This window comes from Phoca vitulina, unplaced genomic scaffold (genome assembly GCF_004348235.1).
Source record: "Phoca vitulina isolate PV1807 unplaced genomic scaffold, GSC_HSeal_1.0 scaffold21, whole genome shotgun sequence".
Taxonomy (NCBI): Eukaryota; Metazoa; Chordata; class Mammalia; order Carnivora; family Phocidae; genus Phoca; species Phoca vitulina.
The window spans coordinates 10,749,473-10,769,201 of record NW_022589724.1 but is presented as its reverse complement, the minus strand read 5'-3'; the positions used below and the strand labels follow the sequence as shown (position 1 = coordinate 10,769,201).

The 19,729-nt window shown below is 41.1% G+C and overlaps 1 protein-coding gene across 2 annotated transcripts in view; it reads right to left on the bottom strand.

The window, feature by feature from the left end:
• The window catches only part of PALM2AKAP2 (PALM2 and AKAP2 fusion), a 448,663-nt gene extending 431,153 nt beyond the window's left edge, over positions 1 to 17,510 (bottom strand). The window contains exon 1 of one of the 2 annotated variants that reach the window (XM_032418283.1): positions 17,357 to 17,510. The gene's annotated coding sequence lies outside the window, so the exon portion shown is untranslated. The remainder of the gene's footprint in view (positions 1 to 17,356) is intronic. The other variant, XM_032418278.1, reaches the window with a different exon arrangement.
• Between the last annotated feature and the right edge of the window lie 2,219 nt (positions 17,511 to 19,729).

The window sequence follows — 19,729 nt, the reverse complement described above, 5'->3', positions numbered from 1 at the left end:
TGCAGAAGAAAAAAACCATTGAATGTAAAGAGGGGTCAAGAGAAATTATTAAAATAGAAGCATGATACAAAGAAAAAAATTTAGAAAAAAATGAGCATGCCTCAGTGACCTAGGGGACAATATCAAGCACTCTAATATATGAATAATTGGGATCCTACAAGGAGAGGATAAAGAATGGGGTGAAAAAAGTTTATATGCTGAGAGCCCAAAACCCTGCAGGAGAAATATAAAGAAAACTACTCTAGGCACAACATGGTCAACCTGAGAGAGATCCTAGTGACAAAAATAGAAACATATAAACAAAATAAATAATGTAGTATTGGAAAATAATAACCTAAAATATAAAATAAATGTCCATAAGTCCATGCTGATACATATACATACATACTATGTACTATGTAATTCATATATATATGAATTACTAAATAAATAAGTGGTGGAGAAAAAATAAGTCTTCCCACAGAGTAATTCCAAATAAATTATCCAGATAGCCTCCCTCTCAAGGAGGTGGAGCTTAACTCTTCCTCTCCATAAAAGGGGAAAAGTAACTTCACAAAGTTGTATTTTCCTTTTTAAATACTTGGCTAACTGACCTTGGTCAGGTGATCAAGGTTAATATCATCAGAGATAAATCATGTTGAATGTGGGTATCCTCGAAATGGTGTGATGAGACTAGCACTTCATCTCTGTGGTCTCCCTCCGAAAAACCATAACCCCACTCTAACTATGAGAAAACATCAGGCAAACCCAAACTGACCTTGACCAGCACTCTTCAATATTATCAAGGTAATAAAAAACATGGACAGTTCAAGAAACTGTCACAGATCAGGGAAGGAAGCTAAGGAGGTAGGATGACCAACTACACTGGTGTTCTAGATGGGATCTTGGAACAGAAAAAGGACACTAGGAAACAACTACTGAAATCTTTATCAAGTGTGAAGTTTAAATAATAATATATCGATGTTGGTTCCTTAGTTGTGACAAATGTATACTAGTAATATAAGATATAAACAACATAAGAAACAAGGTAAGGGGCATAAATGAACTCTGACCTACCTTTGCAACTTTTATAAAAATCTAAAACTGATTTTTTAAATTTTATTTTAAATTTTTATTTTATTTATTTTATTATGTTATGTTAGTCACCATACAATACATCATTAGTTTTTGATGTGGTTATCCACGATTCATTGTTTTCGTATAACACCCAGTGCTCTAAAACTGTTTTAAACTAAAAAATTATTTAAATTTAAGAAGTACAAAAACATGAGCAGCATCTCAATGACTTGTAGGATAGCATCAAGCACTCCACTATGTGAATATTTGGAGTTCCAAAAAGGAAAGCATAGAGAATGGAGTGGGAAAAGTATTTGAAAAAATATATGCTGAGAATCTTCCAGAACCCCAAGCAGGAAATATTACAAGAAAATTATATCTAGGCACATCATAGTCAAACTGCTGAAAACCAAAGAAAATGAGAAAATCCTAAAAGCAACCAAAGGAAAAAAGCCCTATTACATATAGAAGAACAACAATAAAAATTATGACTTACTTAGAAATATTGAAAGTGAAAGACAACAGAATGACATCTTTAAAGTACTAAAAGAGGGGCGCCTGGGTGGCTCAGTTGTTAAGCATCTGCCTCTGGCTCAGGTCATGATCCCAGGGTTCTGGGATCGAGCCCCGCATTGGGCTCCCTGTTCAACGGGAAGCCTGCTTCTCCCTTTCCCTGTGCCACTCCCCCTGCCTGTGTTCCCTCTCTCACTGTCTCTCTCTCTCTGTCAAATAAATGAAATATTTTAAATAAATAAATAAAATAAAATAAAGTATTAAAAGAAAGGGAAAAAAACCTGCCAACCTAGAATTCTATATTCAGCAAAAATATTCTTCAAAAATGAAGGTAAAAACAAAGACATTCCCAGATAAACAAAAACCAGGAGACTTTGTCACCATCATAAACATGTTACATAGAAACCAAGTGGAAAAAATTTCTTCAGGCTGAAGGAAAATGATAATAGATGGTATCTTAGAAATTAGAAAATAATGAAAATACAACGAGGGTGCCTGGCTGGCTCAGTTGGTGGAGCATGACTCTTGATCTGGGGGTCATGAGTTTGAGCCCCACATTGGGCGCAGAGATTACTTAATAAAAAAAATGTTTAAAAAAAAGGAAAATACAACAAATCAAAATATGTTGCAAGCAGCTAAGGTGCTTAGATGGAAATTTATAACTTGAAATATTAATATTAGAAAAAGAGATATTTTTAATGATCTAAGTCTTCATTTGAAGATGCTAGAAAAATAATGAAATAAACCCAAGGTACTTAGAATACAAGAAATAAAAAGGAAAGGAATCCAATGAAATGGAAAGCAAATGATAGAAGAGAACACATTAAACCAAAGGTTGGTACTTTGAAAAGATTAACAAAATTGACATATCTCCACTCAAACTAATCAAGGGGCGCCTGGGTGGCTGTCAGTTAAGCATTGGACTCTTGGTTTTGGCTCAGGTCATGATCTCTGGGTCCTGGGATCGAGCCCTGCATCAGGCTCCCTGCTCAGTGGGGAGTCTGCTTGGAGATTCTCTCCTTCTGCCCCTCCCCCTGCTCGCTCTCTCTCTCTCTCTTTCTATCTCTCTCTCTCATTCTCTAAAATAAATAAATAATTTTAAAAAAAGCTAATCAAGAAAGAAGAGAGAAAACACTAATAACAAACATCAGGAATGATATCAGGGACATCACTATAGATTCCTGGGGTATTACAAAGATAACAGCAGAATACTGTGAAAGATTTTATCGATAGATATAACAACTTAGATGATATAAACAAATTCCTTGGAAATGCGGCTTACTGAAAATAACACACAAAAAATTTAAAATCTATGTTCCTATATCTATTAAACAAATGGAATTTGTCATTAAAAATCTTTCAATCAAGAAAAATTCAGCCCAGCGAGTTTCACTGGTGAATTCTACCAAATATTTAAGGAAGAAATAATACTATTTCTACATGTACTCATCCAGACAATAGGCAAGGAAGATCGCCTTCCCAAGGTTTTATGATGTCAGCAGAACACTGATACCAAAACCTGACAAGGGCATCACAACAAAAGAAAATCACAGGCAATATGTTTCACGAATGCAAAAACCTCCACAAAATATTAGCAAAGGGAATCCATATGATTGTCTCATTCAATCTAGAAAAAAGATCTAGATGTTCATTTAAAAAACAAACACACTGTCAGCACGCCAGGGAAAAAAAGGAACTTCCCACTTTTTATAAAGAGTATCTATTAAAAACCTGTAACTAACTTAATGGTGGAAAGGCCAAATCTTTACCCTCCCCAAATGTAGACCTATTTATAAGCTCTCGCCTAAGTGTAGGTGAGTTTTCTTCATCAACTGCAAGCGTAAGCTTCCACTCCAGGTATAGGCAGATTTGAGACAATGGTATTACCTCTGAGCTCTGGTTTCTGCTTTTCTACCCTACAGATCTCTCTTATTCTATGAATCCAAAACAGTGGCAACCAAAGCTTTGCAAGTCTCAAGATAGGCTGTGTTGCTCACATGGAACCTGCATCTTAGTATCACCTGGAAAGCAAAATTATAAGGATATGGCTTAAGACATGACGAGAGACAGGCATGCATGCTGTCAGTGGAAAACAGCTCCTAGTAGGTTCCGGGGTGATGCGGTGAAGGTGCTGGTACAGGACATCCCAGCCTCTACCTGGGACACCCCCCAACAAAGATCAACAATTAGACAGCTATCCATGAACAAAAATAGCTCTGAGAGAGATCAGAAGTCTACTTAAGAAACTTCAGTAACACGGTGGAACGAAAATAACCACACAAACAGGGAAGGAAGAACGGCTTCATTTTACCTACAGCATCCTGTCCCCCAGGTTGGCACTGCTCAGGGCCAAGAGGGAATTCTCCAGCTAGAAAGAGTGTCCTTCCCTGAGAAAGAGAGAGCAGGGTGAACGACCAGCTTCCCTAGCCTTTCAGGACACTACATTCAGGACCCACTTGGGTTTCACCCCATCCAGAAACTGGCAAAGGTGGGACGTATAGAGACAAGCTAGGAACAAGGAAGAAATGTAGGAATTACCAATATCAGCCATGCAGCGGGAATGACCATGGTTCCCAGTGACCTGTTCTGCAGATGAAGCCAGCAGGTTTCCTCACTGAAGAAACCAACAGCTACAAGGATCCCATGCAGATTTCACCAGTTTTTGCCCTGCAGGTTTTTGTGTTCACAGCTGTCCGCATCCCTTCCTGCCCTCTGCCACCCTTTCCCCCCCCAAGCTCCTCACTCCTCCGCCACCATCACCCTCCAAGCCAGAGCCCAGGATCTGCACCAGCAGCCAGCCCCGGCTTCTGTGGCTCTGGAGTGCAAGATTCAACCCCCAAGAGTTGACCAATCTACTGAAACAGGCAAATTTGGGCAGTGGGTGACAAGGGCCAAAGCTTCTCCATCAACCTGGGCATTCTGGTCTTAAGAATCCTTTTAAAATTCCCAAGGTAAGGATGAAGGGAGAAAAGTGAAAATACCAAATAAGACACAGATATATTGGAAGACTGGCATTTTAGAAGGAGGTCTTGGGGATGCCTGGATGCCTCAGTCTGTTAAGCATCTCACTCTTGATTTCAGCTCAGGTCATGATCTCAGCATCCTGGGATTGAGCCCCACAGGGGGCTCCCCACCGAGCGGGGAGTCTCTTTCTCCTCCTCTGCCCCTCCCCCTGCTCACACTCTCTCTTAAATAAATAAATAAATCTTTAAAAAAAAGAAGAAGGAAGAGGTCTTGAGAAGTAGTTTCATACACACACACACACACACACACACACACACACACACACACACACCCTTAATCTTTGTTTCTCCAGAGCATGACATTCCTACTCTTCTTGTACTAGCGTCGTATGTGCACCACCCTGATATTAAAAAAATGTTGCCAATTTCAAGACATGGGGTGAAACTAACAGGAAGGCACATTGTGTGGCTGACACAGGCTATAGGACATACTGAGAGTCCTTAAAGGCTGCTTTAATTCCCGAAAATGTAATTAGGTGTGGAGAGCCATCGTTTTATTAAGCAACCAAGAATCCTTAACAGAACCTTGCTCTGTACAGTTTAATTCTCAAACATGTATTGTCCTTATAATATTTAGCTCCATAACAAGGAAAGAGTTTGGGAGATATTTCCCATCTCACATAAATGAAAATACAACTTAATAACCTGTTTGTATTATCCTTCATGAAGTAGGTTGCTCTTCCTGGCTTCCAATAGTAAAGAACCCTTAGTTCGTCAGTCTTGCTCAGAAAATGTAATACCACAAGCTACCTGGTCCTAATAGATCATGTTCATACTCACATGAGTATCATATTTATAGAACCATAACTTGACATTTATGCCAAGATATTACTGATTTGCAGACTCTTGAGGCTCCAGGTAATTCGATTCACTATTTTTTAAAAAAAAATATTAAGGAAGTGGCCAAAGAGAAATATTTTTGGATTTTAAATTATTTATGACCACAAAAATTTTCAAATTCGTATTTTAAAAGATAAGATTACATTTATTTACCTCATAAACACTTTTTTCACAACCCCCTATCCTGTTCTGATTTTCCAAAAAATACTTAGCTATTCCCATGGAACTGCCAAGTTATGCCAACTAAAATGAAGTGCCTTGTTTTGCTCTGTAGATTGGCCTGTTTCACACACAGATTGCTGAACTCCAGTTCTGAGGGAGGAAGGGTAAAAGAATGAGGCCCTTACTTCTTGCATCACGTACAGCTGTGTTTTTGCTCTGTGAACGTTGCTACTCAAGAGTGTGGTCTACAGACCAACAGCAGCAGCAAGAGCATCTTCTAGGGGCGCCTGGGTGGCTCAGTTGGTTAAGCGACTGCCTTCGGCTCAGGTCATGATCCTGGAGTCCCTGGATCGAGTCCCGCATCGGGCTCCCTGCTCGGCAGGGAGTCTGCTTCTCCCTCTGACCCTCCCCCCTCTCATGTGCTCTCTCTCTCTCATTCTCTCTCTCTCAAATAAATAAATAAAATCTTTAAAAAAAAAAAAAAAAAAAGAGCATCTTCTAGAAGCTTGCTGGGAATGTACAATCTCCAACCCCACCCCACACTTACAAAATCGGAATTTGCCTTTTAACACTATTTCCAGGTGATTTATGTGCACATTAGAGTGTGAGTCTCTGAGGAGATGGTATCATTAACTTCAAATGCTGGGCACCTCCCTCTTGGAAGATAAGAAGATAAGGAAAACACTGGAAGGAGGGAGAATTCCCAGTAGTTTCTAGGTCAACTTCTTGAGTGGCTTCCCTGGCTAATATATATAGCTTGGCAGATCTTGATGCCTTTCAAAAGTTAGAAGGCTTTTGATATGACTTCAACAAAGAGGGCTAAAACAAATCAAATACTGTGTCTGAAAAAATGTCTAGCAGGGACCTGCAATTCTTTAACTGTGTTTGCTTGTTCTGTTTGCTCTTTGTCCTTTGTTTTGTCTTATTTTATTAGCGATCCCACTTTGCTTTGTCGTTTGGAAAACTGAGTCTCTGATTCCTCAAGGGGGCAGGCATTCACCACGATACTGGTTGCAGCATGCTTGGTCCTGGAGGTAGCCTCAGCCCCAGGTTCATTAGTGCAAACAAAAACATCTGAAGGCTGTCAACTATTCAAACTAGTTTTAACATTGGACTTGGCTTGGCTAGTGTTTTCGAAAGTGACTTAAGGAGTTGTAAGATGACTAGTCCAGACATTACAACAAAGTGTTTTTATGCTAAATTAACTTCAGGGGCTAGGAATTAGGCTTGGATTTTGACCTCATATAGAATGTCTGAGCTTTTAAGATTCATTTAGGCTTCTGCCCCCTTGCTATGTCATAACTTCGGACAGTATCCCACCAAAACATCCCCCAGCACCACACGTAGCACACTTTATTATAATAAGTTGGTCAATTATGTTTGTCCTTCATTCGATTGTGGCCTCCGTGAAAGCAGGGACTGAGGCATATTCATTTTTGTATCACAGGTACCCGGAGCAGTGGCTAGCACATAGTAGGCGCTTAATAATTATAAGTGAAATGAATAAATAAATGAACATAATTGACAGAGAAATGGAAGTACTTAAAGCAGGATAAGCAGTCTAAATAACTCACTTCTTTTTTTTAAAGATTTTATTTATTTATCTGAGAGAGAGAGTGCACATGGGGAGGGGCAGAGGGAATGGGAGAAACTCAAGCGGACTCCGCTCTGAGCATGGAGCCCAACATGGAGCTTGATCCCATGACCCTGAGATCATGACCTGAGCCAAAATCAAGAGTCGGACACCTAACCGACTGAGCCACCCAGGCACCCCGATAACTCACTTTCTAAGCATGAAATACTATATAAAAATAGATGGAGTAAAATATATCTAATTTAGATCCCATCTATTCAGAACTTGTAAAACACACCTTTTGATTAGACTATATTTTATGCTTTTGTGCTGTGAAGAAGATTAAACAAGACGGAACAGATTTTATTGATTTGACAGCAACTTAGGAAGTATTCATTTAAGATATTATTGATAAATTAAATTATCACTTTAAATAGTAGGTCAAATACTATGAAGTTCTTCTCATGAAAACAGAATTTTTACTAGTAAAGTTCCTTCCTATTATTAGTACACATAAAATTTCATTTCCTTAAATAAAATTCTAATTAAGCCACCTGAAAACTGAGATTGGTGTTCCCTCTGAGGAATCACATTTGGGGAATTTTTATTATAAGTTATAAGAAAAATGAAATTTTCAAAGGGAAGCAAATAAACACTTCAAGTAGCTTCTGGCATTGGAGCTTCTCCTTAAGTTCATGAGTAAAACTCATAACAATTATCAGATAGCTTCTTCATATTTTGAAGCCTTGACCTCCAATGACCAAAATGTGTAAACAAACAAAAAGTTGCCAAGTTCCATCCTGGTAATGTGAAGAGTGTTTTTTTTTTAAACTTTCAAACACTTCTATCCTTTGCACACTCTCTGGGTTGAGATCCCAGCTGGAAAGAGATGGCATGCTTCACCTGGATGATTGAAATGAGCTTAATAAAGGGACTGCTTTACAAAAGCACTGGCAGAGTTAGGGGAAACCAACAGGGACAGTGAAACACACCAGGGGCAAACCAAGTGGGGAGATCAGCCATAGCCTCACCTAGTCTTGAAGGAGGAAGGGAGAGAACCAGAAGTAAAGTTGTAGGAAAGGGCTGCAGGCAGGAGCTGTAGACTTTAGCTGAGGAAAGCAGCCAGTGCCAACACCCTGTCCTACTGGAATGGAGACCACAGAGTAAATACACTGACCTCACTCTTCTTTCCACCCTTGGGTCTCATGCTGGTGCCTTGCATTCATCCAACCCAACAGGAAACCAAAGGGCAAGAGAGCTAACTGATGCAGTCCACAAACGTCAGCCTTATACGGCAGTAAGCAGTGGGGGAAGGTAGAGAATGGATTTGAAGGGCAAGACAGAGAAGACCTACTATGCACACCTCCTTCAAAATTCCTGTACTGCAAAGTATTTATGATACAAACTTATTTTGCCATACACATTGCTAAGAACTGATTGAAAAAAGGATCTGTAATAACAACAAATTTTCTAGTAACACCGACATTTGCTAATTTGTAATATTTTCATGGGGATACAAGATTCACAGATTCTTTCACTAGGAGATATGGTAAAGGCAAATTTCCTCTCTATCTCCCTGAAACCTACTGAAATGAATGAAAAGCTGAAAAAAAAAATTATCTACTATGAAACTAGCAGAGTTAAGATTCCCAAATCACAGACTATAAGAATTATCTGCCCTAAAGAGTAAAAAATTTATTAAAACAGTAGGCAACCCTAAAAGGTGATCTATACCTTTTGAGATTCCAATTGGTTTTCAAAAATTTCTCTGTAAGTAAAGAGAGAGCTCGCAAAGGACCAGCGCCGGAATGGTGAGGAGTGCCATGAACAAGTCATGAAAGACGTGGGAAACATCTGTGTGGAGGGGCAGGTCCCATACGAGCACGGTGCAGAAAATGACACTGATGGTGTGAACTCTCTTCTCTTTATTATCAGTGAAAGCCTGAAATTTAGAAACTTAATAGAGAAGACTAGTCTGGACACACAGAGGTTCAGTCATAATCTACCATAGTCTAGCCATAGTCTGGAGGTGAGAGATATAGTAGAAAAGAAGGAAAGTAACAATGACCTTTGTAGATGACTTGCCCCCTCCCCTCTGTTTGTAGATGCTAAACAGAGCCAACCACATAGTGAAAAATAAGCACCAAATATCTATCTGTCCCCCCGACTCTGAGATACACACATACATGCACACACACACACAGAGTGAGCTAGAATGTGTGATCTATCTCAATGACCTGCTCACATACTGCAAAGCATTTTTAGAGAAGACATTGTCGTAAGAAATTGTTGTTGTAAGAAATATTTATGAGACAAAAATCTCATCTAAAGCCACTATCTTCCCCCAAATACTAGCTTCCACTTATTCTTGGGCAAATAGAATGCTTGGATAGAATATCTATTTGGAAGTGAGTAATAAGTGCAAAGCTGTCAACATGCATGGATTCTATATACTTATTAATTTTTTAAAAAGAGAGGAAAGATTTACATGCAAAAGGCAGGTAAGTATATTTCAGAAAAATAACACAAAAAATAAATGAAATTTTCAGATAAATTCTCCATGCAGTCAAAGAAATTAAAGAAAATATGAACCCTTTTAAAAATGTGCAAAATGAGCAGGAAGAGTCAGAAAACAAATTGAAGATGACAATAAAACCATTACAGAAATGAAATCTACATTTGAACGAGTAAAAACTAAACAAATATTGCTAAAAAAAAAAAAAAAAAGTCAGTTGCCCAGAGGGTAGACTTTAAAATGTAACAAAAACTCACGGGAAAAATCAGGGGAAAATGTAAGCAATTCAAGATAGTTACGGAGGGCAGTGACTAATAGATGTACCTGTTGTAGATAAGAGAACAGTAGATCGTTTAATTGAAAGCCATAAAGAAAATGCCTTTACAAAAAAAAGGGAAATATAAATCTTTAGATCAAAAGAATGTACAATTTCCCAGGAAAAAATTGACACAGTGACTTGCACGAGAAATATCACAGAAAAGTTATTAGACTTTCATGTTTAAAAATAATTCTATCAGCACCAAGCAAAAAAAAAAAAAAAAAAAAAAAATTGCAAGAGTTGGGGGGCAGGGAGGAGGCAAGCCAGTTACAAAGAGGAAATAATCAGGCTAGCCTCACACTTTTCCAGAGCAACAGTCCATGCCAGAACATAATGGAACAATGTCTTATAGAATTATGAGGGAGGAAATACATGAATCTATAATTTTACAGTCAATTTGTTTGTTCATAGAAGCAACAGAAAGGCATTCAGAATATAACACCCTTGGGCCCTGTTTGAAAACAGTACCTCCCAGCTAAACACTAAGTCATCACAAAATGCTCAGGGAAGAAGATGCCAGTGAGGAAGGGGCTGGTGGTGATCTTGACTCTATCCAGATTCAAGACTAATACTAAGGCCACAAAGCATGGTCTTCCTTCTGCATGGCTCACCTCCTCACTTTGTTCAAGTCTCTGTTCAAACTCTTCCACTCAGAAACTTGTCTCCTGACTACTCGATCAAAAATAACCCTCCCTCATCCCCTTCCAGTCTCCTAACGTGTTTTATTTTTAGTCTTAACATTTATCACTTCCTGACATTAATGTATATACACACTGTGTCTCCTCTACAAAATAAAAGCTCTCTGAAGGGAGGACATTTTTCAGTTTTGTTCACTGCTGTATTCTCAGTGCTTAGAACAGTGCCTAGGGCATAAAGGGTGCTCAGTTGATTGAATGGACTGTGAGAATTATGTTTACACTTCAAAACTGCCAATGTTAAAAACTTTGAAAATGTAAAACTAACAATATAACCACCACAAATGGTAAATAGAGGGCTAAGTGATATACTCTCATTTCCTTGATGATAGGAGTAAGAAATCATTCAATAAAGTCAAAATTTGACAAACTCTACAAAAAACTACTTGATCACTTGTTAAAGTTAATTAGGTATTTTAAGTTCTCCCTTTGTAAATAATTTTCATTCTCTTCTGGACACAAGCTTGCTGTTTGTATTTTATGGCTCCCTAGTGCTCTCTGAAAAAGTGATAAGTACCCCAGAGGGCCTCAGTGCAGGGAGACAAGACCACAGACTGTGACCACTGAGAGAATGGTTACATAAAGTTAGATGAGTCAAACATAAATGTATTACTCAGATATAAATATATAACGTGGCTAGGGTTGTCAAGGATTTGAGGAAACAGGGACTCAAACATTACTGGTGGCAATGTAAAGTGATAGAACATTTTTGGATGCACTTTGACAATATATAGAAAAATTCATAATATGCATATTTACTCACTCAGCAATTCCATTTCCGGAAAGTACTATACAGATTCATTTGCAGAATGTACAAAGATGTTCATTGCAACATCGCATTTAATAGCAAAAAAAAAAAAGTGGCAACAAATCTAAATCTTCATCAAAGGGGACTGATGAACTATATTCTGAAAGTAAATGCTAATCAGCTAATAAAAGCACATGTGTTAGGTGTGTATATATTGATATATAAAAGTATGCACAATATATTAAGAGGAAAAGCAACAGAACAACATATGTGGTATGATTTCATTTATATAAAAGGAAGTATTTAAACTTATAGCAGTATGTGTTTCCAATTCTATTTTGTTTGAATGGAAAATATCTGGAAGGATACCTCCAAACTGTTCATGATAATGCTCTAAGGACTAAGCCTTGGGGGAAGAGAAGGGAAAGGGGGAGGTTTATTTCATAAACTAAGCCCCAAAACATTTGAATTGTTATAAAAAGCATATATTACTTCCATCATAAAAATTAATTTTTAAAAGCCTTACACATTTTTTTTTTAAGATTTTATTTATTTATTTGAGAGAGAGAATGAGAGACAGAGAGCACGAGAGGGAAGAGGGTCAGAGGGAGAAGCAGACCCCCCGCTGAGCAGGGAGCCCGATGTGGGACTCGATCCCGGGACTCCAGGATCATGACCTGAGCCGAAGGCAGTCGCTTAACCAACTGAGCCACCCAGGCGCCCTAAAAGCCTTACACATTTTTAAAGACATTTTTTCAATGCCTACAATGTGTTGAGCACATGAAATGGCACATTTTGTGTAATAGGAGGAGAGACTTAGCCAAGGAAAATGGTTCAAGGTCATATAGCACCCATAGTCACATTTAGATTAAACAGGAAGTTCCTTGAAGACAGGATCAGGTCACCACTTACTCCCAGTACCTATCACAGTGCTTGGCACATAGAAAATATTTGATACATGTTTGCTGGATAAATGGATGAATGCATGAATGAAAGCATATATTAAGAACCAGAAGTCAACTGTGACTCAATATCCCTCCCACACTTATCCCTTCATGAGCCTCAATTTGTTTATGTGAAAGAACAAACTTCAGTTGAGATGCTCTGTGATCTCCTCTGGATGCTTTAAACTTGTCCTGTGGCTACGTCTATGTGAAAGAAGGCACCTGACAGGTGATGGGACATGTCACTTCTGCATCCCATCAGATCAGCTCTGAGGCTGCCATCCATGTTGTGAGAGCCCCGGTGCTTGCAGAGATGGCAACAATTTGAATTTAGAGTTCCCATGTTATATCCTCTGTGCCTTTCAGCTCCCAAGCTGTTTGGAAGACTGTGTTCTACAGGAATGTCCAGCGAAACCTATAGGTGTGGTATCAAATTAATAACTGCACATACCGAAGTTTGTTCCCACATGTAACATTGGTCTCACACTCAACCCAACAAGGAGGGCAGCCAAGTGCAACGTTAGGGCCCTCTGCTTATTATTTATATTTTTTCCTACTTCAACTGAGATGCTCTTGTTTTATTAAAACCAATAATGCTCATGAACAAATGATTATGTTTTTATTTTCACTCCATTTCATTTGAAATTAGTGACCTTGACTTACTCAAAACTATCAGGTTCTGGCACACCACGAACTGTCTGGCTTTTAAAATTGATAATCCCCTTCTCTTGTTGCAGATATTTGCAGTATTCTGATGCTTGGCTATGACACAGATTTTCTTTTTTTTTTCTTCCAAGTTTTTATTTAAATTCAAGTTAGTTAACATATAGTTTAGTATTGGCTTCAGGAGTAGATTTAGTGATTCATCACTTACATACAATACCCAGTGCTCATCACAACAAGTGCCCTCCTTAATGTCCATCACCCATTTATAGCCCATCCCCCATCCACCTCCCTCCATCAACCCTCAGTTTGTTCTCTATCATTAAGAGTCTCTTATGGTTTGCCTCCTTCTGTGTTTTTGTCTTATTTTATTTTTCCTTCCCTTCCCCTATGTTCATCTGTTTTGTTTCTTAAATTCCACATATGAGTGAAATCATGTGGTATTTGTCTTTCTGACTGACTTATTTTGCTTAGCATAATACCCTCTAGTTCCATCCACATTGTTGCAAATGGCAAGATTTCATTCTTTTTGATGGCTGAGTAATATTCCATCATATAGATAATATTCCCATTATATATATATATATAATATTCCCATTATATATATCTCCATTATATATACCCATATCTATTACATATATAATATATATGCAACATAGATATATAATATACATATATAATATATATATGCCACATCTTCTTTATCCATTCATCAATCGATGGAGATTTGGACTCTTTCCATAATTTGGCTGTTGTTGACAGGCTGCTATAAACATTGGGGTGCATGTGCCCCCTTTGAATCAGTATTTTTGTATCCTTTGGATAAATACCTAGTAGTACAATTGCTGGGTCATAGAGTAGTTCTATTTTTAATTTTTTGAGGAATCTCCATATTGTTTTCCAGAGTGGTTACACCAGTTTGCATTCCCACAAACACTGTAAGAGGGTTCCCCTTTCTCTGCATCCTCACCAACATCTGTTGTTTCCTGAGTTGTTTATTTTAGCCATTCTGACAGGTGTGAGGTGGTATCTCATTATGGTTTTGATTTGTATTTCCCTGATGATGAGTGATGTTGAGCATTTTTTCATGTGTCTGTTGGCCATTTGTAAGTCTTCTTTGCAGAAATGTCTGTTCATGTCTTCTGTCCATTTCTTAACTGGATTATTTATTTTTGGGGTGTTGAATTTGATAAGTTTTTTATAGATTTTGGATACTAACCCTTTATCTGATATGCTATGACACATTTTCTGTGCCACCCATTTTACATACCTTCAGAAGGAAAGGTAATTTTAGCTTTTAGCTTTGAAGTTGTAAAAGACAAGTATCATAACACCCAATCATAAAGCTCCTTGGCAGCTCCACATTGCACTTAGCTACATCTCTAAACCATCTTCCCCTCACTGCCAAACTCCAGCCATACCATCCTTCTTTCAGTTCTTCCAAACTGTCAAGGATCTCTCCTGCCTCAGGACCTTAGCACATGCTGCTTTCTCAGCCCAGAGTGCTTCTTCCCTCTACTCCTCACCTCTCCAACTCCTACTCATCCTTTAGATCTCACATTAGATATCAGTTCCTCAGAGAGGCTTTGTTGACACCCTAATCTAACCTATATGCCCTTCCTGTTATTTTCTCTGTGCATTTCCTTCCATGGCATTTATTGCACCTTGTATTTATATATTCATTTGTATTTACTACTTTAACATCTACCTTTTCATTACACTATGAACTTCAGATGATGAGAATCATGACTGCTTTGTTGACCAGGGCTAATCTAACTAACAAATATTTGTTAGTTAAGTGAAAAAATAAAGGAAGGAAGTGAATTTTATTCCCCCTTTTAATTGTTTTTCATGAACATAAGTTGAATACAGTAAGTAAGAATTGAGTCCCCATCTCTCTGATATTTAAAGCAGCCTGTCCTATCTGAGCAGCGAGAGGGTTTAGATTGAGGGGAAGAACAGGATTTGAGAAATTTTGTTAGACCCAAGACAGGAAGAGGTGGTATTCTGAAAGGAGAGAAAAAGAGTTTAAGAGTTAATTATGTTAATGAAGCAAAGGAAGTGGGACAGAGAACAGATAGCTGGAAATGCAGGAGGTTAACTGGAAGGTGAGAAGGACTTTGGGATGTCACAGAGGAACAGAAAAGCCAGAGCCAGGTTGATCAGGAGAGAAGGGGGCTGGTTGTGGCACCTATGTGGATCCTGCGGAAGGAGAGGAAGAGTGTGGGAGGTCAGCACACCTGGAACAAAACTTAGCTGTAGGATGGAGAGGAAATGTGGGAGGGCCTGAGGAAGGAAACTTACAAATTCTTTATGCTGTTATTGAGCACTCAAGCTGTAAGTCTGGAAGATAGGCAGTCCATTATAGGCAATCCATTAGTGTACTAACATGAGATGGTAAAGATGAAAGTTACTGCCCTGGCAAACAACCAGGGTACCCCTTAACCTTCCACAGTGCGATGACTAGACCTACATTCATTCTCTTATTAAGGACAGTCTCCCTGTCTAAACAAACAGCAATGGCAATAAGAATAGAATATGCCAGAGGCCAAGTTGTCCAGCTTCTGCTCCGTGTACCCAAGTCTGCTATGTCTTTTGGTTGCTTCTCCACATCTCCAATGGTATCTTGAGAATTGTGTTACTCTCAGTTACCCTTGGGGCATTAAGTTTCTTTATACATTGTCTGGAGGGGGAAAAAAAACCAGCTTGGTGTCAACCCAAGACCCCACAAAATGTCAATGGAGAATGCTGGAGACCACAGTAATAATAATAGACAATAGATAATATTTATACATAATAGATGATATTTATTGAGCTTTCCTTGTGCCAGGCTCGAAGACTATTATATCAATTTGTTTAATCTTCACAAAAATTGCATGAAATAGTTATTATTCCTCTTGCCAGAAATGAGGCCCAAGAGAGACTGACGTCATTCAGCAAAGTACACAAGGACTCAATCCCCGCAAACTGATTCCAAAGACTTAATCATTAACTCCTTAAATTTGTATACACCTTACAATTTACAAAGCCCTTTAGCAGAGACAGAAACCTTATCTGATCCTCTCAACAAGGCTTAAAAAGTAAGGCAGGAATATCTTTGTCTCCATCGTATACACAGGGAAACTGAGGCTCAGAGACATTAAATTACTAGTATAGGAAATCAATAGCACTAATACCAGCCAAGGCAGGGGCTGAAACCTACATCTCCTCACTCCTAAAATGCCATACCATCTCTTGCCTCTGCTTTAGCAGCCCTGTTGGTGAGGATTAAATTGCACCTACACAATCAGATATGCAGAGGGATAAAAGCTGCATCTAGGGTTTATTGGGTTTGGCATGAAGGTCCTGATACCTGAAAACCGGACGTTATCTTCAGGCTGAAATATGATTTCATACAGCCCCAACAACAGGGAGTATCGATGGGAAGAGAAGAGGAGGCGGAGAAGCTGACCAAGTGAGCAGTATCTAATAGCTGCTCCAGAACTGACCCTTTCTTGGAGCCTGTCGCCTGTCAAAGTGCCCCTGCTGCGGCAGCAGCCTGGGAGAGTGCCCAAAAAGCAACGCGGAGATGCAAAGCCTGAGGAGAAAGAAACCCCAGTTCGAACCCACAACTGTAGCCCTTTATTGTGTCTTTTCTGGTTAACGCCCCTCTTGCCTCCCTGCCCTCTCTTCCCCAGCCCTCCCGTGCCGTGCCGTGCCCACGGTGCCAAACGTTGTGACTCAATCCCCAGCTGCTGCGCCTACCTTTCTGTCTCATTTTTCAATTACCCCAGGGACAAATCAATTATTTTGGGTCATCTGATGGTTTCTAGTAGCCAGGGCATTGCAGCTCTGGCTCATATTACCCACTAACTCATCATCCTTCCATTACACGCTTCACACCGAACCACATGTGCTTCCGATCCGCAGTGACCCCCGCCCCCTTTTTTTTAACTGCAGTCCAATAATGCTGACATGGTTAGGAATCGGAAGTAATGGCTATTGCAGTCAACTCCCTGAGAAGCGGAAGCTTGGGGCAGGGATGGGGAAGCCTAGAACGTGCCTCCCTCCTTAGCAGCCGCGTCCCCTCCCGAGGCCCTGCTGGCCGAGAGGTAGCGGCACAAAACCACGCATCCCGGGGCTCCTACCCCTTGGCTCCGGCCCCCGCGGCTGCTGCTATAGAAACACCAGCCGTACACACTGGGCTGAAATTAAACACCCATCAGCGACTGGGACCCGAGCCGGGATCGGCCTGCTGCCGCGGTCGCCATGGCAACGGGCCGAGAGGAGGGCAGCGAGCGGCGCGCGCGGCGCGGGGATACTCACTCCGTCGCGGGGCTCCGGGCGGCCCTGCGCGCTGCTGCGGGGCTCACCGGCGCTGCTCGCCTCTGCCGGGGCCAGGCGCTCTGGCCGCGCCGCGCGCGAGGTGGAGCCGCAAGCTTCGCGAGCTTCTCCCCTCCCCGCCCGCACCCCCTCCTCCCCTTGAGGGTTGAAAGTGAACGCTCAGGCTCTCTCAGCTCCCAGCCTGCGAATAAAACGGGAAGCAATTGGATAATGTTGTTCGCTGGGCGCTAGACAAGCCACTCCACTTAAATGTTTCGGGAGGGAGCGCGCTGGCCGCTGCGCGCCTGGCGGTGTGGCCACCAGCGCGCAGGGCCTGGGCGCCCGAGGCGCCAGGTGCGCCAGCCACTCCCCTGGGACAGGCAGCGCTGCGCTGAAGCCGGGGTGGGGCGTGGGGGGGCAGAGGGGCGGCTGTGGCGGTGGCACAGCCCAGAGGGCTCAGGGAAATGATTGAGTCATCCGCAAGGTTGCAGCTCTCGAGGCTTGGAAGTTGCGAAAGAAAGAAGCGTCTGGCCCCTGCAAATAAATAACAAGTACTGCCCCCAGCGGGCCGGGCAGGAGTTCGGAAACGCCATTGTGCCAGCCCAGCGGGCAACCGTCTGAGTTTCCCAAGGAAAACTCTGCTTGGCGGCGCGTTAATGCGGTGTTTCATCCCTTTTGCGACCCCACGCCCTTCTTATCACTCCATATTCTGCGTATTCCTGCCCAGTAGGACGGCACTGTCCAGCGTTCCTTTCCCTAGTTCGTTCTTTGAAAACAATAGATACATTGAATATGGTTTCCCAAATTACCATGGCCCCACCCCAGAGTTATAAGTCCCCCTAGGGCATATATTACCTCCTTATACCCCAGCTCTGAGGATTCCCTACTCCTGTAACGGTTTCCTAAGTGGAAACCTGGCTCCCATCCAGGTGCCCTGCACCTGCTGCAATGAAGAATAGACGGGACAAGCTTTAGGCTTTCACTGTGCCTTGCTGCCCCGTCCCTCTGTGAGTAAGTGTCTGCAGGTGCTAAGGTTGCAGCCCTAACCACAGTCATCACAGTCCCTGCCCTAGTGGAGCTCGAAAAATTAAGTAATAAAATATCAAGATGAACGTTTTAAAATTAAGCTGTGATGATGATTACAGGAATTCACGAGTATACTAAAAAGCACTGAATTGTACCTTCTGGGTGAATTTTATGGTATATGAGCTATAAATTAATAAGGCAGTTAAAAAAATACTCCAATGGAGAATAAAAGGAAAGTGGATCTGCTAAGGTCAGGTGTTCAGGAAAGGACCCCTGAAGACACTGGCCTGAGAGGGGACAGGCTCTGAAATGCAGCCCCAGCTTGCTGGGTGATTCTAGATGGGAAAGAGCTCTGCACAATCAAGGGGCTAGAAGGAGATGGGTGCAAAATGTTCTGGGGGAATGCATTGCTCCTCCTTCCCCTCTGGAAAATGAGCCACAAAGTTGATCTTAGCGAAGATTCACAGGACTGTTTTGTGGAAAGAGATTCTGGGTCATCTCCAGGTCTCCATTCACAGAGAATCTGGTGTGAATTTGGAGATCCTAAGACCCTCCCTCGACCCATGTCCCTCTCCAGCTACCATCCTATCTATACTCTTCCCCTTCACAGTCAAGGTTCTTAAAAACTTTGCCCATACTCACCATCTCTCCATCCTCACCTCCTATTTGGTCCCAGTAGCTCATTGGATTAAACTCAACTGTGAGTAATTAAGAGTCTCAATCAGGAAAGAGATTTGTCTGCCTCTTAAAAGTTCAGAGATAAGCGGTCCTGGACTGGATTAGTATCTCCCAAAGAGCTAAGAGACCCAGGCTCCTCCAAAATGTTGTTCTGTCATTTGTGGTCTCCCTTCCTGAAGTCATTCATAGTCAGGGCTGGCTGCTCCAGCTCCAGCCATCATGTCTGCATTCCAACCACCACAAAGGTGGAAGGAGCAAAGAAGAACGGGCTAAGGAAGCATGCCAGCTGCTTCCTCTTATGGAAGGCTCCCAGAAGCTGCCTCAGGACACTTTCACTTACATCTCTTTGGCTCTTTTACATCACGGGGCCATATTCAGTTTCCAGGGAGACTGGGCAAGACAGTCTTCATTCTGCATAGTCATGAGCCTAGCCAGAAATTCAGGGCTCCATTCCCATGAAAGAAGGAGAAAATGGGTATTGGGGGACAACCAGCAGTAGTTTCTTACTCAACACTTAGCAATCTAGCTTCTGCCTCTCCCATGCCACTGACACTGCTCCCTATAGAGTTACTAACGCCAAATGTGATGGGCATGTCTCCGGCCTCTTCTTGCATGATTTATGAGCAGCATTTGACATTTTGACCACTTCCTTTTGTATTTGGTTTTTTTTCT